The sequence below is a fragment of the Mus musculus genome, chromosome 7 (genome assembly GCF_000001635.26).
Source record: "Mus musculus strain C57BL/6J chromosome 7, GRCm38.p6 C57BL/6J".
Classification (NCBI taxonomy): domain Eukaryota; kingdom Metazoa; phylum Chordata; class Mammalia; order Rodentia; family Muridae; genus Mus; species Mus musculus.
Genome location: NC_000073.6, coordinates 39,317,870 through 39,345,322, shown reverse-complemented (window position 1 = coordinate 39,345,322; position 27,453 = coordinate 39,317,870). Strand labels below are relative to the sequence as shown.

Here is a 27,453-nt window from a genome sequence, read left to right as displayed (position 1 = left end):
GTAAACTCTGGGGACTCTGCAGCTCAAACGCCATCTCCTGCAGGAGGACCCAATCAAGGACTGTCTGTGACACCAGCATTCCTGCAGGAGGACCTAATTGAGGACTGCCTGAGAGAACAAGGATTTCTGGGGAAAATAATGCCAGGCAATTAGGAACTGCTGTTTAGAATAGATACTTTCTTTGGACCAAAGGGGGCTAGGGTGGAGGGTATTAAAGGAGCTTGCAACAGTGCTCAGATGAACTTGCTGCAGCATTTCTCATCTTCTCCAGGAATCTGTGTTGTTGACTCTGTGCCAATCGTCCTGAAACCCCAAGAGCAGGTAGGGTCTGTCAGAGAGCTGTCCAGAGCACAGGCCATATCTGGCGCCCAACGTGGTCGATGGACTACTTCATTATTCTCATTTTGTGGCTGCCTGCAAACCTCCTTTTTCTGGTGGCTCGTTTTTGCCTGTTGCTGCAAGGATTGTGCTCTTGGTTTGGCCTGATCTGCTCTTCTCGCTGTGCTGGTGTTGTGCTCCCTTCAGTTGCTGCTTCCGTGAGTTGTACCCTTAGTGTTTTATGTTCTGGGTTCTGTGAAGGTGAGAGCTTGGACCTCATTTCTGACTTCTTTGTCTTTTCTGTCCACCCAAGTAATCTTGCCTTTGTTCTCAGTTCTGTTCAAGAGTGAGCATGAGGTAAGCATGCAACTAGTGTGACACAAGAGTGAGGTGAGCATGAGAGGAGCATGAGGTACACGTGAGGTGAGCGTGCAGTAAGCTTTGCAGTAGCCATCTTTTTGTTTTTCTTCATTTTTGAGTGAGCATGCTGTGGCAAGCATGTAGCCAGCATGCAATGAGTGTGCAGTGGCCATTATTTTCCTTCTTTGTCTTTGCGTGGTCTTACTGCGGTGCCATCTTTTCTGTCTTCTTTGTCTTTGAATGTTTTTCACTTTTGGTCTGGATTTGTCCTGGTATCTGATATAGGAACTGGTTTTCCATGTTTTGGTACCAGGGATTGGCTCCCAAATGCCTTTTCCTTCCTTGGGTACACCATCTAGGCATAAGACCTGTGAGCTACACCGGAGAGAGTCCCCTGCTTACTATACCATGGCTTTCATCACTTCTGTCATATTTGTCACATATGTTCATCATTTGTTTCTTTTGTGCTTTTCATCATGGGTTCTCCCCCTCTACCACCAAGGAACCCCTGATTGGGGCTCTGAAAACTCTTCTGGTTACTTGTGGTCTCAAGGTAAAGACTTACAACCTGGACCAATTTTGGGAGGAGGCTGCCATATTGTCCGCTTGGATATCTCTGGAGAACATGTGGAACCCTGGTTTCCTGGATTCGGGTTCTCTTCCTTGCCTGTAAGCATGAGGTACAGTCTGGGATTATCCCTCCTTTGTTCTTTGTCCCCATCCTTCTTACAGTCATCACCAGTCTTAAGAATTCTTCCCAGAGGAAGCAATGGCTTCCTATAGCAAACACTGCCAGGATCAGGATAATATTCACCTTTTCATTACTGATCCCATCCCACTTTCTCGAGCAAACAGGTTGATTTTAGCAACGAGGATGAGGGTGCCTCTGCTCCAGTTCTCCAGCTGTCAGGATTCAAGCCATTCCCTAGTGCTACTGTCCAAAGTCCCTCACTCACTAGTCCTTCCACTCTGGTCCCATTAGAAGTACCCCCAGCTTACCCATGGCGTGATTCATGGGTACTTTCATGGTAATCTAATTTATGGTACCATATTAGGCATGGAACTTCACATTGCCCTTAATGATTACAAATCCCCAAAGGATCCCCCAAGCATATCACATCCACCCCTGCCTTGCTGTTCAAGGGTCGCTCAAATGACCACTGTCATGGGACTTCCTATCCCTTGGGAGCACTGTCAGGCTGAACTTGGTATAAAATTTGCTGGGGACTATGCAATATTGTCATCTATCTTCACACTTGGTATGTGGAGGTTTACCTTACATGATGCTTCCAATATTACTCCCAATGTTAAGAGGGATTCCACTAGATTCTGATATGATTGATTTATGCTTCCTTAGTCTCCTACAAAGTCTAGTAGGACTTTAGTGGGACATATTTCCACTTAAACTGGTTGGTGAAAATGTGGACTGGGGCAACCCCACTGAATGTTATCACTGGGAATGAGGTTGGCTGGAAAGAAACCCCAGTCTGTGTCTGACCCTCCCCCTTTACATTCTGGCCATTAATACTTCCATTGTCAGAGACAGCCTTGACTAATTCGATGAGAAATATCTCCTGACTGCCTGTTGGATGGGGTATTCAACAATAGCTATCCTGATGGGGGAACAAGCCACTATTTGGATGCATGTGGTAAATATCACCCACTTTCATGCCATCACTCTGATGACACAGACTCACTTATAACTGCTATACCAGGGAAAGTGGGATTTTGATATTACAGCTATTATCATTGCAGCCATCATTGCAGGTATTTCTGGGGCCACAACAGCTCCTGTTGCTTTGACCCAGACAGCCACTATAGCAGAGACTACCAATGCTATAGTCTCTAAATCAGCTGAGGCACTGCAGGCATAAGAGTTACTAAATCAACATCTTTATCAAGCCATCCACATTTTAAAACAACATATTGACTCACTGGCAGAAGAGTTGGCCCTTTTTAGGGACATGTTTCTATTGGCATGTGACCCCAGGTTTCACACAATCTGCCTAACCCCTTACTAGGTACATAATACCACTGAAGTCCTAAAACAATATCTTAAAGATACTTGGTCAAATGAATTCCTTAACTATTCTGTGCTGTTAAGGGAGAACATAGCCAGTTTCAATATGGCCAGTGTATCTCTGCTTTCACTTGATGCCAGATTCTTGGAAAAGTGTGAGACAATAGCTGTTTGATTCCCTCTTGGATAGCCACTTATGTTATGGTGGGAGGAATGGTGTAATAATTATTATTTTAAGTGTTTCACACAGCATATCTCCAGACAGCATTCAATAAATAAGGTGACATTCCAGGTGCTGATGGCTCCTGAAAATCCTTATTGCACAACCCCTCCCCCAAGGAAGTGATGAAAGCATGAATGGCAGAGATCCATGAGACCATCCTGTAGGCCGTTCCTCATCTCCCCCTTGTATGACATGCCTCTGGAGTGATATCTCTTTGAGGGCTGGAAGTCAATCCTGGAAAATAGGACAACCTAAGACAGGTACAGTCCAGTATGCTGGGAGTCCTGTGAGGTAGGGTCAGTAATGTCAAGGCAGTGGCACCCCAGCTCCCACTAGGCTGTCAAAATCTAAAAACAAAAGGGTGATATGTATCAGGAATGGCAAGACTGCTTCTATGTAAATGGTGTGGTCCATGCAGCTGAAAAAGCTATCTCCTGCAGGAGGACCTAATTGAGGACTGACTGTGGCACTAGCATTCCTGTAGAAGGACCCAATTAAAGACTACCTGAGAGAGTAAACACTGCTAGTGCAAATAATGCCAGGTAATCAGGTACTGCTGTTTGGAATAGATACTTTCTAGGGACCAAAGGGGGCATGGGTGGAGGGTATTAAAGGAGCTTACAGCAGTGCTCAGATGAGCTTCCTGCAGCATTTCTCATCTTCTCCTGGAGTCTGTGTTGTTGGCTCTCTGCCAATCGCCCTCAACCCCCAAGAGCAGTTAGAGTTGGATGGAGAGCTGTCCAGGGCACAGGCAATGAGGAAAGATATTAAAGGGTTACTAGAATTCAAGGAAAAAAAAATGAAGACATAGCATCCCCAAACTTGTGGCAGAAAATTCACACCAGTAAAACCAAAAGAGGAGAATCTCTCTCTCTCTCTCTCTCTCTCTCTCTCTCTCTCTCTCTCTCTCTCTCTCTCTCTCTCTCTCTCTCTCTCACACACACACACACACACACACATACACACACACCCACACACAAAGAGATAGAGAGAGAAAGAGACACAGAGACAGAGACATAGACACAGAGAGAGACAGAAATACAGAGAGAGTGACAGGGAAAGAGACAGACACTATGACAACCAGCACCAAAATAACATGAGGAAACAATCATTGGTTATTAATATCCCTCAACATCAATGGAGATGATTCCCCAGTAGAAAAAAACAGGCTAACAGAGTGGATGCATAGACAGGATCCACCATTCTGTTGCACAAAAGAAACAGGCCTTAGCAACAAAGATGGACATTACCTCAGTGTAAAGAGTGGAAAGCAATTTTCAATCAAACAGACCCAAGAAATGAGCTGGAGAGCCATTCTAGCATCTGATAAAGTAGACTTCCAATCAAAAGTAATCAAAAGATACAGGGAAGGATGCTTCATACTCATCCAATTCTGAAAACACATGCCCCAAATGTAAGGGCATTTACAGTCATAAAAGAAACATTGCTAAAGCTTAAATCACACCACCACACAATAATAGTGAGGGACTTCAACACCCCACTCTTAACAATTAACAGGTTATCATGAAAACAAAGTCAACAGAGAATAATGAAGCTAACAGGTTATGAATCATGTGGACCTAACAGATATTTAATAGAACATTTTACCCCAGTACGAAACAATGGACCTTATTCTCAGCACCTCATGGATCCTTCTCCAAAACTGACAACATACTTAGTCATAAAGCAAGACTTTGTCAACAGATAAAGAAGATTGAAATAATCCCTTATATCATATTAGATCACCATGGATTTAAGCTGGACTCCAACAAGAAAAGAAACAACAGACAGCCTACAAACTCATGGAAACTGAACAACTTTCTACTCAGTGACCACTGGGACAGGAAGAAGTAAAGAAAACATTAACGGGTTCCTAAAATTGAATGAATATGAAGGCACAACATAACCAAGAGGAAATCTATAGCACCAAGTGCTCTCAAAGTGAAAAAGACTTGTAGCAGGGAGGACTACCTGTGAAAGGATAATCATACCAACCCACTGACAAAACATCTGACCCAAAATTTGTCTTGCATACAAAAAGTATAGGGACAAAGATGGAGCAGAGAGTGGAGGAATGGCCAGTCTATTATTGAACCAACTTGCAATCCATTCTATGAGGAACAACCAGTCCCCAATGGAGAGAGAGAGAGAGAGAGAGAAGGGACTGAAGGAGTTAAAGACTTTTGCAACCCCATAGGAAGAACACGAATATCAACCAACCAGACACCCCAGAACTCCCAGGGAATAAGCCATTAAAAAAGGAGTACACATGGGTCCAGCTGCATATGTAGCAGAGGATGGCCTTGTATGCATAAATGGAAGGAGAGGTCCTTTGCCCTATGAAGGCTTGATAGATGCCCCAGTGCAAAGGAATCGAGGGTGAGGAGGTGGGTGGGTGTAGGAACACCATCATAGAAGCAGGGGAAGGGACGATGTGATAGGGTGTTTCCAGGAGGAAGGGAAACTGGGAAAGGAGATAACATTTGAAATATAAATAAAGAAAATATCCAATAAAAATAAATTTAGCATTTACAAAGTAAAATAAAGAAATAAAAATGCAAAAACAATACAGTGCTATGCTTGCAGAGAATAACCTAGCATCACTGCCTTCTTAGAGACTCCATTCATCAGTTGATGGAACAGACACAAAATCCAACAGCCAAACATTAGAGGGAGCATGGGAAATCTTGTGAAAGAGTTGGTTGGGGGAGGGATGGAGGAATCCAAAGGGCATATGGACTCGTTAAGAAGATCAATAAATTACTTGGACCCTTTGGTGCTCCCAGGGACCGACCTAGTGGTTCAAAGGGCATACAAGAGCTAGAGCTGGAAAAATAAACTGGAGAGATCTCATAATAGCAAACCTGAATGCCATAGAACAAAAGGAATCAAGCACAGGCAAGAGGAGTAGATAGCACAAAATAATCAAACTCAGGGCTTAAATCAATATATTAGAAACAAAAACAACAATTCAAAGAAGCAACAAAACCAACAGCTGAATCCTTGAGAAAAACAGCAAATGAACAAACCATTAGCCAAACTAACTAAAAGGCAGAGAGACAATAACCAAATTAACAAAATCGAAAAGGAGAACATATCAAAAGACTTAGGAAATCCAAAGTATCACTATATCTTTCTCAAAACATGTACTCCACAAAACTGGAAAATCTAAATGAAATGGACAATTTTCTGGAATGATTCCACTTACCAAAGTTAAATTAAGACCAGGTAAACAATCTGAACAGTCTTATAATCCCTACAATAATAGAAGCAGCCAATAAAAGTCTCCTAATCACAAAAAGTCAAGGCCCAGATGGTTTTAGTGCAGAATTAATCCAGATTTTCAAAGAAGACCTAACATTAATACTCCTCACCTATTCCATAAAATAGAAACAGAAGGAACATTGCTACACCCTTTCTATGGGGCCACAGTCAGCCTGATACTAAATCACACAAGGATTCAACAAAGAAAAATAATTTCAGGTCAATTTCTCTTATGAACATTGATGCAAAAATACTCAGTAAAATACTAGCAAACCAAATCTGAGCACACACAAAAACATCATCCAACATGTTCAAGTTGGCTTCATCTCAGGAATACAGGGATTGTTCAATATACATGAAACCATCAATATAACCTACTATATAAACAAACAGAAAGAAATACAAGTGTTTGAGCATCTTAGGAGATGCTGGCCAAACCTTTTATTTATGACTCCTTTCCTACCATCAGTTAAGCATGTTCAACTTGGAAATAACAGATTTGCTTCATCTCAGTATATTTTAATTGGTTCTATTTGGTTCCTTTCTATTGGAAGCTTGTTGTTTTCTACTGAAAGACAGAAAGGGAATAGATACTGATGACTGGATGGCCAAGAGAGAGTAGAAACAAGGGAAACTAAACTCGGGATATAGGCTATGAAAAAAGAAGTTATTTTCTTTTTTATACAACATTAATTTACTTATATACATAAGTACACTGACACTATGTTCAGACACACCAGAAAAAGGCATTGGATCCCATTACAGATAGTTGTGAACCACCTTGTGGTTGCTGGGAATTGAACTCAGGACCTCTGCTTGAACACTGAGCCAGTCTCCAGCCCAACAAGCCTTTTTCAACAAAAGGAAAAGTAAATAAACAAATGTGCAAAAATTTAAAACAATGCACAAAAGGTATAAGATGACAAAATAAAATGCAAATCACACCCTATTATCTTTCCCTTTTCCCCTCTCTTTCTGTCTCCTTTTTCCTTTTCCCATACTTCTCTCTATCCCTCTCATCTCAGAGTGGTCCATCCAGTCCTGGTGATGGTCTACTCATTTTGGGTGCTGCAATAGGACTGTACTAGTTAGTTTTGTGTCAACTTGACACAGCTGGAGTTATCACAGAGAAAGGGGTTTCAGTTGAGGAAATGCCTCCATGAGATAAACTGTAAGGCATTTTCTCAATTAGTGATCAAGGGGGAAAGGCTCCCCGTGGGTGGGACCATCTCTGGGCTGGGAGTCTTGAGTTCTATAAGAGAGTAGGCTGTGCAAGCCAGGGTAAGCAAGCCAGTAAGGAACATCCCTCCATGGCCTCTGCATCTGCTCCTGTTTCCTGACCTGCTTGAGTTCCACTCCTAACTTCCTTTCTGATGAACAGCAGTATGGAACTATAAGCTGAATAAACCCTTTCCTCCCCAACTTGCTTCTTGGTCATGATGTTTGTGCAGGAATAGAAACCCTGACTAAGACAAGGACAATGTTAGTTTCTTAAATATAACAAACTGTGAGCCTACATTCAGGCAGGCATGCTCTTGGCAAATGTGGCACATTATCTGACAAGTGATGTGTCAGGAAGAAATCTCATTTCTGGTGACATATGATAATGGAAACTTAGTACTGAGATTTCTCCAAAAACTACAAGACATTATACTATCTGCATAGATGGGCATCTCTACTGAGCTGGTCATACAGCTACATGCAACAGCACTAGCTCAGTGTGAAAGCTCCGGACAAAAAGTTCTCATGTAATTGCTGGAGGAAAGATTAAGTGGCTCTAGTGTCATTTTAATAATCACTAATGGACCCTGCCATGTGAGTTAGTGCTTTATGACTTAGTAGGAATACGAAGTACACGTGAATGCATACTAGACCCATTCTGTGAACCATAGTCTAAGAACACACAGGGGAGTCATAGAAATTAGAGATATAACACAAGACAAAATGAGGAAAGATAGATTTCCGCACATTTCCTCAAAATGCTAAACACATTCCTATCTGTGAAAATACACTGAGATAGGGAAAGAGTTTGTCTTTTACTCACAAATAAGCTAAAATACCCACAATGAATTTTTCATATAAGACAGCACCCTGTACCAGCTAATACATTCTTTGTTTTTCCAGCTGTTCTATTCACTGTCTGGTGCTAGACAGCCATTTTTGGATGAGCTAAGCCATAGCCTGGTAGTCCAATATAATTATCCTCCTTTCTATAGACAGACACACAGTCAGATTCATTCTATCAGTTTTTTCCTCTAGAAAACCCTGAATAGATTCTGGTTATGCAATATGAGAGCCAAATACAAGTGTGCTACAATCAAAACTGACAGGGAAATATGTCTCTAATAGAGCAAATTAAAATCCTTTTTGTAAATACCCAGGAGTGGTAATGCCTTGGTCATATGGTAGATTCAATTTTAGTTGTTTGAAGAACCAACATTATGATCCTACTGTGTGGTAATTCTAGCAATGAAAACACATGGTGTCTCTTAAAGGTGAATAAAAACTATACTACTAACCAGCTGCTGCATGGGGAACTTGTGCAAATGGCACAGCCCTAAATCTCACTGTCTTTAGACTTTTAAGTACAACAGCTATATCCTGAGTGACACTTCAGTTAGCTAGAACAGTTATCAAGAAGCAGACCTATAGAAGCCGAAAGGCAAGGCTGGCACATTCAGGTACTTTCCTGGATCCTGGAACTGTGGACTAGGTGTTTAACAGGTTAGGTCTTTGCTGCCATTTTGCAGATATTGGGGGGCCTACCTGCCGGGTTCTAAGGTTCACATGGGGTCCAGCATGGAATCAGGTATGTAAATGTCTGAGGACTTATTTGAACTTCTATACATGATGAAAAAGCTTATATCCTCAGCAGTGATGCAGGAGATTTTTTTTCAGTTTATTTTCTTGACAGAGTTTGTCATGTCTTCATTTAAGTAGTGCCACTCTGACTTGGGTAAAATGAATCTCAATTTAGCCTTTATTTGTACTTTGATGAACAGTGAGGTTGAACATGCTTTTCATTTTATTTTGGCCAGTCGATTTTCATCTTTTTTAAACAAGCTTTTAATTAGTGATCTGAGTTACTAATGAGGTCATTGTTTGTTACTTTTTTAGTTCCCTCCACTCTAGATATTAATCCTCTCTATAAGATGTAACAGTATATAGTCTTTATTCCATTCTGTGGCCAGCCACTTCACTGATATTTCTCTTGGCTGGCAGAACCTTTTTGAGTTCATGAGATTGCATTTGTTAATGGCTGGCATCATCTCCTGAATGCAGAAGGACCTTTCAGTCTTTGCTTTGCTCTGTATTTGAAGAGCATCCTCGATTTTTTTTCTTCAAATTTTCAAGTATCATATTAAAATCTTAGGTGCATTTGTATTTGAGTATTATACTCGGTAAGGGACAGAAATCTACTTCATAAAATTTAGAAGTTCATTTTCTAGCTTAATATTCTGAAGGTTCTATTTCCAGATGATGTGGTCCTGCACTTTGGGTTTATGATAGGTGTGCCGAGTGGCAGAGACAGAAGGCACTGCTTACCTCATAGGCCATTCCCCCAGCAGTGCCCTCCCAACAAGCCTTTAACATGGGGCTTAGAGGGCCATTTAAGACCAGGTCATTGCACCTGAACATTCAGCCTTCCCACCCACTTCCCAACCAGCTGTCAAAACATTGCTCGTATCCCTTCAACTTATAAGTATTTCTCATGAAAGTGACAATTCCTCAAGCCTCTCTTAGACGAGAGAGAGAGAGAGAGAGAGAGAGAGAGAGAGAGAGAGAGAGAGAGAGAGAGAGAGAGAGAGAGAGAGAGAGAGAGAGAGAGAGAACCACAGTTGGTCAGCACTCAGACTAAAACCCTGTTGGTACCTTTAATGTTGAACTATCTCTGACTTTGTATACTTGATACTTCAATTCAATTGTCACCTCTCAACTTTTTTTTCTCACAATGAGGACAAAATGTAGGGCTTGAGAAAGAAAAGGCACACTGGGCGTTGGGGTGAGGTGGCTTCCATCTGAAACAGAAGGGGCAGTGGCTGCTGTCAGCTTTGCTGTCATTTTCTTGTCACTACAGCCGAAAGATCATAAATGGGCATTCATGTGTCATCGGGGAATGTCAGGTATGGCATGGTTGCAAATGTGACTGCATGGCACAGTGTTAGCTGCTGGAGCACCGTCAACCTGAATAATGCATCTCTGTCTTTCTGGTGAAAGACGGTGTTGCTCTGTCTTGTATGCTTGTTTGTTTTGCCTTTTTCTTTACCATATTTGTCCTCAAATACAACTCTGGTAAAAATTTCTGGGAAAGGGATTGAGGGTGTTATGAGAAAGGAAATGGCTCCGACGTCTATAAAGAACAGACTTATTTGGTGCTGGCCATTCAAGCAGTCAACCCAGGCATATCGGGACAAGCAGCCCTGGATGCTGAGGCTGACTGTGTTAACTGTTCTCTGTGAAACTTCAGCCAACTCATGATGATTGCATAGTTTCCAGGAAATATCTGAAGCGGGAAATGTTTTTTAAGAAATCTGAAGCTTTAGTAGTTTAGAAAATTGAACATCGAAAACGAAAGAAAATGAACATTGGGCCTTATCACTAAGGACAGGGATGTCCACAGAAATTGCAAGGCACAAGATAGAAGAAGGAATAGCTGGGTCTCCTGAATTAGTGAGCAATGGTGGAACCCCTACAAGGAGTGATCTCTAATAACAGAAAGTTTGATCCAGAAATATTGGGGAAAATGGGAAGATATATGTATGATAGATGGATAAAAGGGTTTAGACCCTGCATGGGAGCTGTTGGATTAGGGAACTGACCTTCCTGGAAAGATGAGAACACACTGATTTGAACCTCTGGCATCCCCTGCCTAAGGAAATTAGGGTGCAAGTTCTAAGAGATTGAATTCAGTCTTGTGAGGAAGCCCTGGGGGAAGCTGCCAGAGGAATTAACATTGCACATGGAAAAGAGTTCGAAAAGCACTATTGTATTAGTCAGGGTTCTCTAGAGTCACAGAACTTATGGATAGTCTCTAGATAGTAAAGGAATTTATTGATGACTTACAGTCGGCAGCCCAATTCCCAACAATGATTCAGTCGCAGCTGTGAATGGAAGTCCAAGGATCTAGCAGTTACTCAGTCTCATGCAGCAAGCAGGCGAAGGAGCAAGAGCAAGAGCTAGAGCTAGACTCCCTTCTTCCAATGTCCTTATATTGTCTCCAGCAGAAGGTGTAGCCCAGATTAAAGGTGTGTTCCTTAAACTCGGAGATTCAATCTTCTGGAATCCATAGCCACTATGGCTCAAGATCTCCAAACCAAGATCCAGATAAGGATCTCCAAGCCTCCAGATAAGGGTCACGGGTGAGCCTTCCAATTCTGGATTGTAGTTCATTCCAAATATTGTCAAGTTGACAACCAGGAATAGCCACTACAACTATACAAATAGATATTTGGATGAGCTTAACAAACTGGCAGGAGAGATTTTGCAAATTTAGACATGCTAAAAATATGAATATTTCTCTGAACTGTTTAGCACCTTTCTGTTTTCATGCCAGTGCCGTAATGGCAAGTTTATGCCCAGATGATCTATGATTTGCAGGCTTTTCTGAGAGTTAAAGTTAATGTACAACTTGCTTTTGCAGACACTGAACTGTGAATTTATGTATGCACTGTGCTTTCTGGTGACATATTTACATAGGGATTTTTGGGGGTAAAGTATTTAAAAAGCCTTTTGATTTTGTTTTATTTTATAACAAGGAAGTGTGTCATCAATAAAAGACTGAGGTGAACTCAGAGAGAAAACCTGAAAGCTGTCTCCAAGCACAGGTTCAGAACAATGAGTCCCTTGTCAACATGCACCTGCATCGTTGCCTGCAACTACGATGTCACACTGATCCAACTTGATACCCCCAAAATGACTGAGGCTGGTCCTCAGCAGGGGAGCAATTTTTAAACATCAGTGTTCAGAAACGAGCTACCAGGGATGAGTGCCCACTTCAGTATCTGTTAACTAGATAGGTAAAAGAAAAAATCTCCTGGACACCTGTTAACGACGTGTCTGCCTTAGATTTCACACTGTGATCTATCACACAGCTTTATCCCTTCCTAATAGTGCCTATCACAGAGCTCATATACTAAAAAATAATATCACCCATTGAAATCCAGGAATATGGTCAACAAAGCATAACTTTTTCTACTCAATGGTACTCATCAGTTATCTAATTAAAGAGAACAGCCTCTCTGATCATCAGAATGAATTTCTGTGCAGCACTCGTACCCCTTGAGGATGGTTCTCTGCTTGACATTCAGCAATAACAGTGGACACCTTGAAAGAACAGTGAGAAATTCGTGTGTACTATGCGACTCCAGAAGCGAGTGCTTGCATCTCCAGGGAAGGGAGGGGAACACTCTGAAAAGTACAGTGCTTGGAACAGAGAACTCAGCCAAGAGCAAACAGAACTCAGCAGGCCTGCCTCAGTCTGGCAAGTGAAAGAGGCCATTTTAGGGAGGTGGTAAGCAGGGGTGAGCTCCCCACACTGTGTCCCCACACACACACACTGCCTTCCTGCAGCCCTTTAAGGATACACTTGGTGGGCAGAGTCCAGTCCACTGGCACCACTGCCAAAATGAAAGGAAATAAACAACTTGTCCCTAGTTAGATCCAGCTGAGCTAAGTCAAGCCCCCATGTACTGACCTAGTCAGAGGGGATGCTAACTCATCTACAGTTAAGAGGGAAGAAGTGGGAGCAGCATATGGAGTTAGTCTTGTTGTCGACCAATTTGCATCTTTACCAACTCCCTTATTCCCCTTCACATTCAGACTCTTTCACTGACACAGACTACAGATTTGCCTTTTTATATGGCAGTGTTTATTTATTACCCTCTCCAGATACATTTGCTTTTCAGAATAGAGTCCTGAGGAAAGCCTGGTAATTCTCCTGAGGAAGGAATCTCCTCCGTGCTGTTGGAATCTTGGATCCTGCAGTTCCCTGACACCATAGCTTACTTGTCAACACACTGATAAAGACATGGAATCTAGCACTGTATGTTGTTCCCTGGAAGTGCACCACTTAGGAAGCTACCTGAGCTTGGGCCAGCTGCTCAGTTATTGCATGAACACAGGCCCCTGCATCAGCACTGAGGGCCTCAGACATCCCTCCTACCTAAATCCCCTCTTACACCAACGTGTCTCCCATGATGATGAGGAGGGAAGACTGCAATCACAGCCTAGATGGCACCAAGAAATGTCATTATACAGGCACTAAGTGCCAAAATAGAAAAATCATCTCAGTTTGGTATCAATGTCCCTAAATGACTTCAGTTCCCTCTGTCTGATCTGTCTGCCTGTTATGGGATAACGAAACTTGCTGTTTAAATTCATGAACTCATGGTCATATACAGTGCTCAATGGTAAACACACATACTGTTCAATGCAAAGATGCTGCAGATATGAATATCTCTCCATGACAACAACAAAGTCACTGGGCAGAAAATTCTATTATAGAAAAGGGGGGAAGGTTCCCTTCAAAAATAAAAAAATAATAAAATAAACAAGACAAAGAGAGTGACAAGCCAATTCCCTTACATTCATAGGAGCAGCCCCGTGTTGGAAATATACCTGCCATCCTGTCCTCTAGGAGGGCTAAACTCCTGCCTTTCTACCCCCTTGAGCAGCCACCAGTACATGAGTATCATCTGCAACCATGCCTCTTCTCCTTTCTCTCTTCTCTTAACCTCTGTCTCCTTGAAGCTACCTGGCTCTGTTGAGGTGGTAAATCCCAATCCAGCTTCATTGTTTACAGAGAAATAGCTGATCCTGACTGCTCTGGGTTCCTACTCACAAGGACCAGCTGGGATCCTCAGACATCCTGGGGAAACCTGATTTTTACCAGGCAGAGAGGGAAATCACTCCCTGACTCTGGAAGACCCAGCTCTATTTCATTCCTGAAGCTCACTGACATCTAGTGGACACCTAACTGCAGAAGACTCCTGCAGTATTGATTGCTGGTATTTTTCCAAGCTGACCACTTCCATGTCCAAGATCTCCAGGGAGAGATCTCAGAGCATGCCGAATTGTTGCTAGGCCTGATGGTACAAACCTGTTGTCTCACTAGAGAAGGTGAGCCAGGGAGATCACAGCTTCAAAGCTAGCCTAGGCAAGGGGCCCTGGGCTCAAAATAAAACACACACACATAAAAAAAAGGAAGGTACGATCTGGGTGTCGTGGCGTACACCTTTAATCCCAGCACTTGGAGGCAGAGGTGGGCGGATTTCTGAGTTCCAGACCAGCCTGGTGTACAGAGTGAGTTCCAGGACAGCTAGTGCTACACAGAGAAACCCTGTCTTGAAAACCCAAAAAAAAAAAAAAAAAAGGTACAAATAGATCACAGTTGCAGAACACTTGCCTAGCAGGTGTAAGCTGTAGTGTGTCTGTGATTTTGAGGTGGATTTATGTTTGCTAATTATTACTGTGTTAACTTTACACACTCAGCCACCATCATGAACAATGAGCAGTCTAGCATTTTTGTGTATCAGTAGTTCATTTATTCAATCCAACTTTTCCTCTAATCTACTTTATGTATTTGTCATAGTATCTTATGGTTCTTTCTTCCAGGTCAGGTATCTGGTCTACAGAGTGAGTTTCAGGAGAGCCAGGGCTACACAGAGAAACCCTGTCTCGAAAAAAAAAAAAAGAATGTCTGGATTGATCTCAGTTGCAGAACAGTTGCCTAGCAGGTGTTCACACAAGTGAGGACATCCACAGCTCTGCCCTCTCCTGGCCTCACATGCAGTTTCCTGTGTCTGATGGGTCTATTCTCTCCTGGTCTCACCTGCAGCTTCATGCTTCTGCATATTTTCCTTCTACATTTCTTTTGCACATATTCTTCTATACTGTGTTTAAATTTTTAAGCTGCATGTTGCACATTAAAGGACAGATGAGGCAGGAGAAGCTAAAAGTATTTTCACCTCTCACAAAGCACACGCCTTTTACACTGTTGGAAGCAGCTATGCTGGAGGGGGCTCTCTTCTTCACAGGACTAGGCTTAAGTAGCCCCAGGTCCATGGCGGCTGGAAAGGAAGCCTCTTCTCTTCCTCTAACCAGGGCTTAGGACACCATCAACACAGCCAAACTCTACGTTTTGCTTGCACTTCTCTCTCACTTCCCAGAATTATAAACCAGCATGGAAGCTGCACAGGGAAATCTGAGAACCACAGTCAGCAGCTCTGAGATTGGATTTCTCAGAAAGGGGAGTGCAAGTGTGAACTGAGTGAGTGCCCATGCAGCCTACAGAGAGGGCCTTAGAAACCCCTCCAGGGTCTCGAATCCCTCCCAATCCAAACAAGCTCAAATTGATGTGAACCTATAATAGGTAGATAAATAGATAGATAGATAGATAGATAGATAGATAGATAGATAGATAGATAGATAGATAGACTCTGTTGTGGATTGTCCTGGTGCTCTGTGTATTTTGATGCTAATTCTGTGTCCCCAAGAGGGGCTGCCTCAGAACAGAAGTGACTTCAAGTGAACCTTCTCCCCATTTTACTTGTAAAATAAAGGCTAAAGCTGGTGACTGGGCAGTGGAAGGGAAAGGTGAAGCAAAAAGTTTTAGAGAGAGAGAGGGAGAGAAAGGAGGAGGAGGGAGAGACAAGGAGAGGAAAACTGAAGACAAGAAGATGGAAGGGAAATGGAGCAGAAGCAGGTAGTCTAGAGAAAAGTCAAGTTATAAGGGATCTCATAGCTCGGGAACAGTGCAGTGGTAAATCTGCCCAATCTAGGTGCCCAGCTTACATTCATATTAATTGAGTTGTGTTTTCATTGCATTGGCTTATGGGACTTGGAGCTTTACCGCAACAAATTGGCACCCATCATATTAATTAGAACTCAACTAACCTGAGATAAAAGCTCACTGACCCCCAACCCCACCCCTGAATACAGAGCTGGAGCAGCGATCTAGGCTGCAGCAGTGTGTGGATTGAAAGCTGACTGTGTCTGTCTGAGGGGCCTACAGAGAACTGCAGAGAGGCTCTTTACCCTAACCCCCAGGCAGAGAGCTAGGGCCAGGAGCAGCACCCCAGGCTGGAACTGGACCTAGGCACTGCCCTGTAAGAATCGCAGGGAGGGACAGGAGTCCCTTCGGCTTAACTACCTGGGAGGTAGTTTTGGGACAGACACAGTGAACTGATGGGGGCATCTATGCCCGGGAGAGTCTTTCTTTGTTCAATTCCCCTACCCACCCACCTACCCAGTCTACACAGGAAACGGACAGCCAGACTGGATCTCCCGACTGCTTGTTTGACCTGCAGGCTTCCTGAGATCCACACACAAGCACACGCTGCCAGCTGCAATCCAAACATAAGCACAGAAGCCTCAGTCTTTCTACAGTCAGCACCTCCCTGTGAATAAAAGAATTAGACAGAACTGCACTGTTCCAAATTGAACAGCAGAGGGAGACACTGGTACAAAGCGCTAAAGATCAGGTAATACATTGATAATAAAGAGAGAAATATAACTTTTTTGATACTTAAAGACGAGAAACAAAATAAATAACTTTTATGGGATGATATTTTGAATGATTTGACATGGACAAATTTAAAAGAAATAGGTATCTTGTCATATACCGGTATTGCAATATATATTCTCTTGATTTACTATGTCTTCTCAAAAGATAGGGCCCTAGATAAGAAATTCTTTGCCTTGGAAAAGAGATTACAGGTAACACCAGAACTAAAGGTTCATGATTTTATAGGTGAAAGTAAGCAAAGTCTAGAGGATAATTTACTAAACCTAGCAAATCAAACTAAGGCAGATGCTGCAATATCAGAATGACAGCATAAAGAGGAGTAAGATTATGGAACAGAAAACACAGGAAATTATAGAGCAGTATGAACAACAGAAAGAGAAATTTAAGACTTGGAAATGTTGCCTAGAGGAAACACTAGAGTTGAAGACACAGGAAATTATGGATCAGAATAAGAGATAGAAAGAAGAAGATGAAGGTGGGAGACAGGAGCTGGAAAAGATGCTAGAACAAAAGATACAACAGCTCGAAGATCAGACTGAGAATCAAAGGGAAGATAATAAGGATTGGAAGCAAAACTTGGAGAACAACACTTTAATCAATCAAAATAAAATGGACAGCAGAGTATCAGAATTGCAATATAAAGACAAAATCAAAATGTGGAGGCAGAACCTTGAGCAGAGAATACAGGAGCTCAAGGAACAGGAGGAGACAAAGGGAGAGCTATGAAGCATGTGCACAGACCTTAAGGGGAGAATATGAAACTTCAATTAAGGAAAATACTCAGGTAGAAATAGAAGATCAATTTAGAGAAAGCCAACCAAAGGCTGTTAGAAAGCAAACTTTAGTCTATCCAGTTCAGGTACAACAACGACCTCCAGACAATGATCAGCCACAGGTTTATCAGGAATTTGAATGGCAACCTGTGGGTCTGTTAGAACTGAGGAAATCTAAGGAAAGTGTCACTACTTTTGGAATGCATTTGCCAACTGTAAAACAAATCCTGACTTCTTGGACTATTAAAAATAGACTAATCCCCCAAGACTGGGAAGATATGGCAAGAGCAATATTACAACCTGCCACACATTTTCAATGGTTCTCCTGGTGGAGAGAAGAGGCGAGGAAGAGAGCATGACAAAATAGAGAGATTTCCACAGACCAGCTACTCGGTGAAGGATTCTGCCTCAACTACATCAAAGCTGCTTCTTTTAAAGACTTGCTTCCAGAACTTTTCTAAAGCAGCTAGCTTGCCTATCCAGCCTTTCAGACTGTCATAGTCAGGATGCCACCTAAGCAATGAACTTTCTCAGTACAGAGCAACTGGAAGACAAATGATGCCAGCGAGCTCTCCTTGGACAAAGCCAACTTTCCTATTTCCCTTTGAGCCCCCAGAAAAAGATTCTTCTCCCCAATTCAGCTGGAAGCAGACAAAAGCAGATTGTTGTCCTACTTCCTTATGTTGGGGGGCATGGTTCTGCCTTTTTTATGAATTATAGATATGCTGTCCTTTTAAGGGGTACTTTATAAATGTAGATTTGGACAGGGAGGGAACTAGAGAGCTTAAAATCAGGGATTTCTACCTTTCCTTTCCTCTTCTCTATCCTTCCTTCTCAGGTAAAGGGGAAGTGGATAGAAGAGAAAAGGGGAATAGAGAAATGTCATCGAAGTTAGAGAAATAGACAAATAGGGATAGGTTATCAAATTTACTCTTAAAACATTACATACCTATATCTTACATTGGTAGAAATCTTTATAATTGATAGAAAGTTGAAGTTTATAATCTCTTTCCATTGGTATACAATTTATTTGACACAAATGTAAGGTTTTCAATGGTATGAATTTATTGACATAAAAATTGGGATTAATAGTGTGACTCTCATGTAGGCATTGTGCTGTACAACACATAGCTGGGTAATATAGTAGTATAGTGATAGATCTACCCAATCTATTTGTACAGCTTGAACTCATATTAATTGAGTAGTGTTTTATTGCATGGGCTTATTGGGGTTGAAGCTTTAACAAAACATTCCTCAATGAGGTCAGCCCACAGCAAGACAATTCAGTTATCCTAAAGAACCTACTGAAAACCCGGAATGTGGTTCACATCTTTAATCCCAGCACTCAAAAGTTAGAGGCAGACGTAACTCTAGGAGGTCAAGACCAGCATGGTCTACGTAGTGAGTTCCAGGACATCCAGAGGTACAGAGCCCCTGTCCTGGAAAAGAAAATTTACTAAAGTGTTACTGTATAGAGCACAGGGTGAAAATAGCCTTCAAGAGTAATTTTCATAGGTTGAAAGGTTCAGGATTACAATTGAAAAACTGATGTTGGGCTATACATGTATGTGTCAAGGTCTTTACTGTTGACAATTCTAAGTATTAAACTATGGTGCCACCTCTGGAGCATGGGTGCACATGTGATCAGGCCTGCAATTTCTACTGACAATGTATCTGCTTATTCAATGTGGGAAAGGGGTTCCTAGGAAAAATGCCCAGTGTTGAGCTGGGGCAAGTTCCACAGTGGAACTGTTGAATAGTAAGTGGGAAACCTGGGATCTATCCCCACCACTGTGGAACATAACAACACAAATAGAGGGATTTAAGGTCTGGTGATAGTCTCTTGATTTTCTTGTGGCTTCGGGAGACACTGTTAAGGTGAAGAATGGGGCAAGCAAAATGGATCAGTGAGTCAAGGAGCTGGCTCTCAAGCCTGACAACCTGAGTTCAATATTCTAAACTCACATAATTTCCATGATGTAGCTACTGTTGTCCTCTGACATACACACACACGGCATGTTGAACACACACACGTGCATACACACAAACACAACACATAGTCAACCAACCTGAGGAATGCTGGCACCACCGAGTCCATGTTCTCCTCTACCCAAGACCTCCAGCTCCACTTGCAAGGCCTCTCTACTTAGACCAGGATTGCATCAAGTGCAAAGCAGCTCCAGGAAGTTCATACTCTTGGGCGTTGTACTTTTGAGGACATTAGGATTGCAGGGTATCTTCTGTCAAGCAGTGCTGTCTCTGAGTACTCCAAGCCAACCTATGGAGCAAGCACAGAATACCCAGTCCAACATACAAAGTAACCCAGAGTCTAAAATATCTTGAAAAACATTTATATTTCATATCAATTTCCACCTTTAAGTTTTCAGATTAGGATTGTCCAATCAAAAAATACATGCTGATATTCAAAGCATCTAGAAGACTCCGAAGTGCGAGACACTTCTTGTTCCATACATTTTGAATGAGAAATACTCATATGCTGTTGTTCAAAAGCTGTTACACACAAGGCTTTCTTGAATGAAGACACAAAAAGGCCTCCTCTCTCTCTCTCTCTCTCTCTCTCTCTCTCTCTCTCTCTCTCTCACACACACACACACATATACATACAACCATTAAACAGAATGGGGTATGGTGGTGATGATTTATTGCCTGTTAGTAGGCAGGCTGAGGCATGAGTATGCACGTGTGTATATCCATATTTCATATAAGCAACGAAATAAAAGAGGAGTAAAACTTAGTAGACTACAATTCTCATGATATCAAGGCATTCTGATTATTATTGCATGCTTGGAGATAATTTCTTTTAAATACTGAATTTTTTTAAAGTCTAGACCAGGAATCCCGAAAAAATGATTTTTCTTGTCCAAAAGTGAAAAGTGGGCTTCTGAAAGTAACGCGCACTGTCAGTAGTGACATTAGGAGTCATTAGATAAATTGACCTCACTCACTTATGGAGCCCATGGTTTGAATCTGCAATGTCTCCCAGAGGCTGCTGTTTTGAACAACTGTTCCCTAGCTGGTGATGCTATTTGGGAATACTATGGACACTTTAGGAAGTGTCCTCCCTGACAGAAGTGGATAATTAGGAGTGGCCTTTAAGGTGCAGACATGGTTCTCCCCATTCTGTTTTTCCTGGTCAGCCATGATATGAGCACCCACTGCCACACACCAAGCTACCACCAACTCAACTCAGTAGTGCCTGCCTGCTGCTATACACTGCAGATCTCTGAACACCAGTCAAAATATTCCTTTCCTCACTTGTCTCTTCCAGGTATGGTGTCTCAGCAGCAAGAGAAAAACTAAGGGGCTGGCAAAATGGTTCTGTGGCTATGTGTGCTAGTTTTGTATCAACTTGAAACAAGCTGAAGTCATCTGAGAGCAGGGAGTCTCAATTGAGTAAATGCCTCCAGAAGATCCACCTGAAGGAAAACCTCCAGGGCATTTTCTTAATTAGTGATTGATATGGGAGGGCCCAGTCCATTTTAGATGGTCCAGTCCCTGGGCAGGTGAAACTAGGTTCTATAAGAAAGCAGGCTGAACTTGGCTGGAGAGATGGCTCAGCAGTTAAGAGCACTGGCTGCTCTTCCAGAGATCCTGAGCTAAGATCTCAGCCATATGGTGGCTCACAACATTCTGTAATGGGATCTGATGCCCTCCTCTGGTGTGTCTAAAGAGACTGACAGTGTACCTCATATACATAAAATAAACAAATCTTTTTTAAAAAGCACTCAAATATAAAAAATATATATAAATAACTCTTTTAATAAGAATAGAAAATGGGCTAGGAAAGCAGTGGTCTCTACATCAGCTCTTGCCTCCAGATTTTTTCCCAATTGTGAGTCCCTGCATTGGCTTCCTTGCATAAACTGTGACTCAGGATACTTAAGAGTAATAAATCCCTTTCTCCCTATGTTGTGTTTGGTCATGGTGTTTCATCACAGCACAGAAACTTTAACTAAAACAGTGGGTAAATGTGCTTGCCCCCAGGCCTGACTACAAGGGTTCAGTATCAGGGACACACATTGTAAAGGGAGAGAACTTGCACAAATATACCAACATGTTAGATCTAGAAGCATACTCCTACTGACTGGAGTGGGCATGCATGTGTAAATGCTGGCACACACATGCTACAGCATGAGTCTGGAGGTCGGAGGTCAACTCTCTGAAGTCAGCCCTTCTCTGTCACGGTGGAACGAGGTGATGAGATTCAGGTGGTCAGATTTGGGTGGCAAACACCATTACCTGCTGAGCCATCTCACCAAATGCTATTTCAAGTTTTCCATAGATAAGTTAATAGACATAGGTGGAGTCACCACTGTGTCATTTTACTTCAAATTATCAAAAAACTTTCAGATTCACTCATAGAAAAATACATGCATTTCATGATGTGAAGTTTACTGTTGATTGCTATAAAAAATTGAGGTGTAATTGTCATCAAAAAGTTTTGTTTTTAAATAAGCAAAACAAAATTATTTCCCCACCCATTTGTAAAAGCTTTTAATGTATTTGCATATTTTTCTATTCAAATTTGAGTTCCTTTACTAATATTTTTATAATCATCCTATAAATTGTTACTACCTAACATGTAAGGGGACCCCAAAATTACATAAAAACACCTCACCTGAGAACATTCTTCAAAACATTGTTACCTTATCTGCCTGATTTTATAATTGTTTTCCTTGGTTTGTTAGTGTCTAATTTCTTGAGGTCTTTACATATTTTAGATATAATAAGAGATATATAGATATATTCCTCTCTAGTATATTGGGTTGGTAAAGATCTTTTCCCATTCTATAGGCTTCTCAACAAAGAAATCCTAATGGCCAAGAAGCACTTAAAGAAACTTTCAATGTCCTTAGTCATCAGCTGCAAATCAAAACCACTCTGACTCAAGTGACAACGCATGATGTTGAGGGCGTAGAACAAGGGGAACACTCGTTCATTGCTGGTGAGAGTGGATACTAGTACAAACACTTGGGAAATTAATTTGGTGGTTTCTCAGAAAATTGGGAAGAGTTCTAACCTCAAGACCCAAATATACTACTCCTGGGAATATACCCAACAGATGCTCCATATCACATGGACACTTGCTCTCCTATGCTCGTAGCAACATTACTCATAATATCCAGACACTGGGAACGACCTAGATGTCCATCAAATGAAGAATGAATAGAGAAAATGGGGTAAATTTAAAAAATGAATTTCTACTCAGCTATTAAAAACAAAGACATCATGAAAGTTGCAGGTAAATGGATAGAACTAGGAACTTCCATCTTGAATGAGGTAACCCAGAGACAGAAAGATACACATGGTATCACTTCTAAGTAAATATTAGCCACAAAGTACAGGATAATCATGCTGAAATCCACAGAACCAGAGAAACTTGGAAATAAGAAGGACCCAAGGGAGGATGTGGAGTCTCACTCAAAAGTGGAATTAAAATAGAATTCAGATGTGGATGGAGGGAGGAGATTGGGTAGGAGGCGAGTGTGCAGGGGAATAGGGATGGGGATAAGATATGGGAATGGAGAGGGAGAGGGCCAGGAGAGAGAACAGATATTGATGGGGGACATCTGTGGGACTATCTGGAGACATGGGAAAAGGGAGAAACCAGGGAGTTTATGAGGTTGACTCTAGCTTAGACTCCTACCAGTGAGGTATAGGGAGACTGAAGTGGCCACATCCTGTAGACAGGCAGGACTTCCAGTGAAGAGAGTGGGACTCCAATATAATCACAAAACCTTGAACCCAAAATTTGTACTACCTACAAGATGTTCAGGGATAAAGATGGAGCAGAGAATGAGGGAATGACCAACCATTGGCTGGCTCAACCTGAGCCAATTCCATGGGAGAAAGCCAATCCCCGACATTATTAATGATACTCTGCTATGCTTGTGGACAGGAACCTAGCATAACTGCTTCCTAAGAGACTTCATCCATCAGTGGATGAAAACAGATGTAGAAACCCACAGCCAAACATCAGGCAGAGCTTAGGGAGTCTTGTGGGAAAGTTGTGAAAGGGCTTAGCAAGCTGGAGGGGTCAAGGACACCACAAAAATACCAACAGAGTTAACAACCTAGGCCCATGGGGACTGACAGAGACTAAACCAACAAAAGAACACACAGGGGATGGACGTAGGCCCTCTACACATTTGTAGCAGTTGTGTAGCTTGGTCTTCATGTGGGCCCCCTAGCAATTGGAGTGGAGGCTGTCTCTGACACTGTTGACTGCCACTGGAAGTGCCCCCCACCCCGTCCCTTAGCTGGACTGCCTGGCTGGGCCTTAGTGGGAGAGAATACACTTAGTCCTGCTGTGGCTTGATGTCCCAGGGCAGGCAGGGTAGGGGAGTGGGGAGGGGCTTTGCCTCTGCTGAGAAGAAGACAGGGTGATAAGGGAGGGATATATGAGGGTGAGACTGGGAAAGGAGAGGGGGAGCAGCAGACAGGATTTAAAGTGAATAAATAAATGAAAAATGTGATATGATTAAAAAAATAGATTCTGGGAGCTGGGAAGATGTTCAGGTATCAAGAGCGCTTGTTGCATTTCCAAAGTTTCCAGCTCCCACACTAGGTGGCTCCTAACTACCAATAACTTCAGGTCCAATGGAGTTCTCTTCTGATGTCTATGGATAATTCATTACACACAGAGGTGGGGGGGAGGGGAAGAAAGGGAGAGGTACATTAAAGAAATCTTTTGAAAAAATAGATAGATAGATAGATAGATAGATAGATAGATAGATAGATAGATAGATAGATATATAGATAGATTCTTGGGGCTGGAAGGACTCACCGGGGAAGAGCACCTGCTACTGCTACTCTTCCAGAGAACCTGTGTTCTATCTCCCACCACCCACATGGCAGTTCACACCTGTCTGCAACTCCCCTTACAGGGCTTCTTGACACCTCACATTGACATAACTGCAGGGAAAACACCAATAAACATAAACTAAAATTTAAAAGTATAGAGATTCTGGGCACCCTTCTGCTAGGTAACTCTGATTTTTGAAACCCTTCACTTGTCTGCTTATTCAGACAAGGTCCCCATGTGTATGCTAAGAGGGCCTCAACCTCTCTATCCTCTGGTCCCAGCCTGCTGACTGTGCACTCTTGTGATAAACTTAATTGACCAAATAAATCAGTACACACTTCATTTGCTCAGTCGATCACTGTCAACTACTCCCTCCAGTACTTTACTATCATAAACAACAATCACAAAAACTCTAGTAGGTATCTTTTTTCATGTGGTTTTCTGAGGCTGACAAAGTTACAATCGCTCCTTCTTAAAAAGAAAAAAAATTAGTAAGCATGCCACCTGTGGTGTCACTGTTACTCTGAAAAAACAAAACACAAAAAACAAAAAACAATAAAACCCCACACCCTACTGTAATCTGAGAATCACAGAATCTGAGAAAAACAATAAAACCCCACACCCTACTGTAATCTGAGAATCACACTGGCATATATCCAAAGCTATGCTAGATATTTGAAATGTTCAAAGTCCTTAGTCATCAGGGAAATATTAATCAAATGACCCTGAGATTCTACCTTACACCACATGTCCCTCAACTGAAGAATGGATACAGAAAACGTGATTCTTTTACACAATGGAATACCACTACACCAATAAGAACAAGGACATCATGAATTTTTCTGACAAATGGAACTAGAAAATATTGTGAATGAGGTAACCCAGATCCAAAAGGACATCCACTCACTTATAAATGGATATAACCCATAAATACAGGATACCTGCATACCTGCATTACACTCCACAGATTCAAAAATAGATAAACAAGAAGGAAGGCCCAAGTAAGGATGCTAAAAATTTCTTAGAAAAGATGTAGAGACCTGGGTAGGAGCGGTAAGGAGAATGGGACCTGTGTGGGGTTCGGGGTCCAAAACTGACCATATCACAAAGCAAGCCTCACCAGATACAAGATATTTGAAACAACTCCTTGCATCTTATATGATCACCATTAATTAAAACTGAACTTCAACAATAGAGAAAAGAGAAAGCCTACGAAATCTTGAAAACCAAACAATTGGCTACTCAATGAATGACTACTGGGCCAGAAAGGAATAAAGACTTTCTAATATTGGATGAAAATGAAGGCACAACATATGTAGTGGAAACAATGAAAGTACTGCTAAGAGGAAAGATCATAGTGTGAGTGCATTCATAAAGAAACTAGAAAGATCTTTGCCAGAAAGGATTCAAAAAAGAAAGAATTTCAGACCAATTTCCCTTATAAACATTGATGCAAAAATAATCAATAAACTGTTCCAAACCAAATCAACTAGTATATCAAAAACAAAATTCCACCATGATCAAGTAGACTTCAGCTCAGGGCTGCAGTGATGGTTCAATATACAAAAATCTATCAATGTAATCCACCATATAAGCAAACTGGTACAAAACATTCAATCAACTCAGTGGATGCTAAAAAAAAAAAAAAAAAAAAAGCTTTGAGTTTTGGATCTTTTCCTCCCATCAGTAACCATCGTCAACTTGGGAATGAGAGATTTGCTTCATCTCAGTTTATTTTCTTTGGAATTGTTTGGTTGTTGTCTCTTAGAAGTATGTTCTTTTCCACTGAAAGACAGGGAATGGATACTGATGACAGGGGGATTGGGGATGGGCAAGACAGACGAGAGGGAGGGGAAACAAACATCATGATATATTCTATGAAAACATAATCTAGTTTCAATAAAAGGTAAATAAATTAATTGAAAAATACTAAAACAATATACAGAAACTATGGGATTACAAAAGAAAATACAAATAATAGTCTATTTTTTCTCTCTCTCTCTCCTCCCTTTCTCTCTCTCTCTCTCTCTCTCTCTCTCTCTACTTCTCTTTCTTTCTTTCTTTCTTTCTTTCTTTCTTTCTTTCTTTCTTTCTTTCTTTCTTTCTTTCTTTCTTTCTTTCTTTCTTTCTTTCTTTCTTTCTTTCACCAAAAAAGGGAAAAGATTGGATCTTTATTCACAAATGAACAAAAATACCTACACTATTTTTTTTTCATGTAACCCAACATCCTGTACCAATTAAGGACTTCTTTCTTTTTCCACCTCTTTCTTTCTCCTCTCCCTCTCTATTTATATGGGTCTCAGACTCAAGCATGGCAGAAACCAGAATTCTACACAGGCTGTTACAAGAAGGAAGAAGGTACAGGAAATGTCACACTCCTTTCAGGTGGGGACAAAGAGAGAAGGCAGCCAGCTTGGGTAGCTCACAACCATGATACCAAAAACAGGGAGACAAAGACAACAAGAATGTCCATTGAGTCTGAGGGCAGACAGTGATGTACAGAGAGATCCAGAACATGAGCTAGAGAGGAAATCCTAACTTGGGAAAACAAAAGAAGAGGAGAGAAAAATACCCAGAAATAGCAGAAAATGGGCAGAAGAGCACGAAAGTCTGAATAAGGGAACACATGCAGCCAGCCTTACCTTTGGCTCCTCTGTTCTTTACTTATAAGGGCAGAACCCACTTTACAAGCATTTGTCAGATGAAATGAAGACCACTGCTTCTGGAAGTTCAGTGCTATCACCCACTAATGTAAGAATGCAGGATCAAGCTGGTCCAAGGATCAAAGCCTACAGAGGAGAGAAGAGAGATGTGAGGTCAACCAGGGTCAGAACAACTGAAGAAAGGACTCCTGGAGAAGAAACTGAAGCATTCATAATCTCTACAACCCTGCCCTTCAACACAGCTAAAATGGAGCTCTTGATCTCTTCCTTTGGTCACAGAGAGATGCTAACAGCTCACAACTCAGATTAACTGAAATGGTTTCTCAACTAAGTTGCCCCAACCTATATGCTCCTCTCCTTCCTGCTGAAGGGTTCTGTCTGAGTATACAATGGCCACTGAAGGGATAAAATCTTTTGGAATGTTTTATATCATATGTACATTAGAAAGACCTTCATCAATGAGCCTTATCAAAAGCACTAC

At 41.7% G+C, this 27,453-nt stretch overlaps 1 long non-coding RNA gene across 5 annotated transcripts in view; it reads right to left on the bottom strand.

Moving 5' to 3' along the window:
- Gm33382 overlaps positions 1-27,453 on the bottom strand; it is a 71,729-nt gene that overhangs the window by 9,372 nt on the left and 34,904 nt on the right. For 2 of the 5 annotated variants that reach the window (XR_391377.2, XR_391381.4), the window contains 2 exons: positions 26,952-27,098; positions 19,553-19,761 (listed from right to left, as the gene is read on the bottom strand). This is a non-coding gene — a long non-coding RNA (predicted gene, 33382). Of the gene's footprint in view, positions 1-10,171; positions 10,205-18,525; positions 18,923-19,552; positions 19,762-26,951; positions 27,099-27,422; positions 27,452-27,453 lie in introns of those variants that run through there. The other 3 variants (XR_882042.1, XR_391380.3, XR_391378.2) reach the window with 3 other exon arrangements.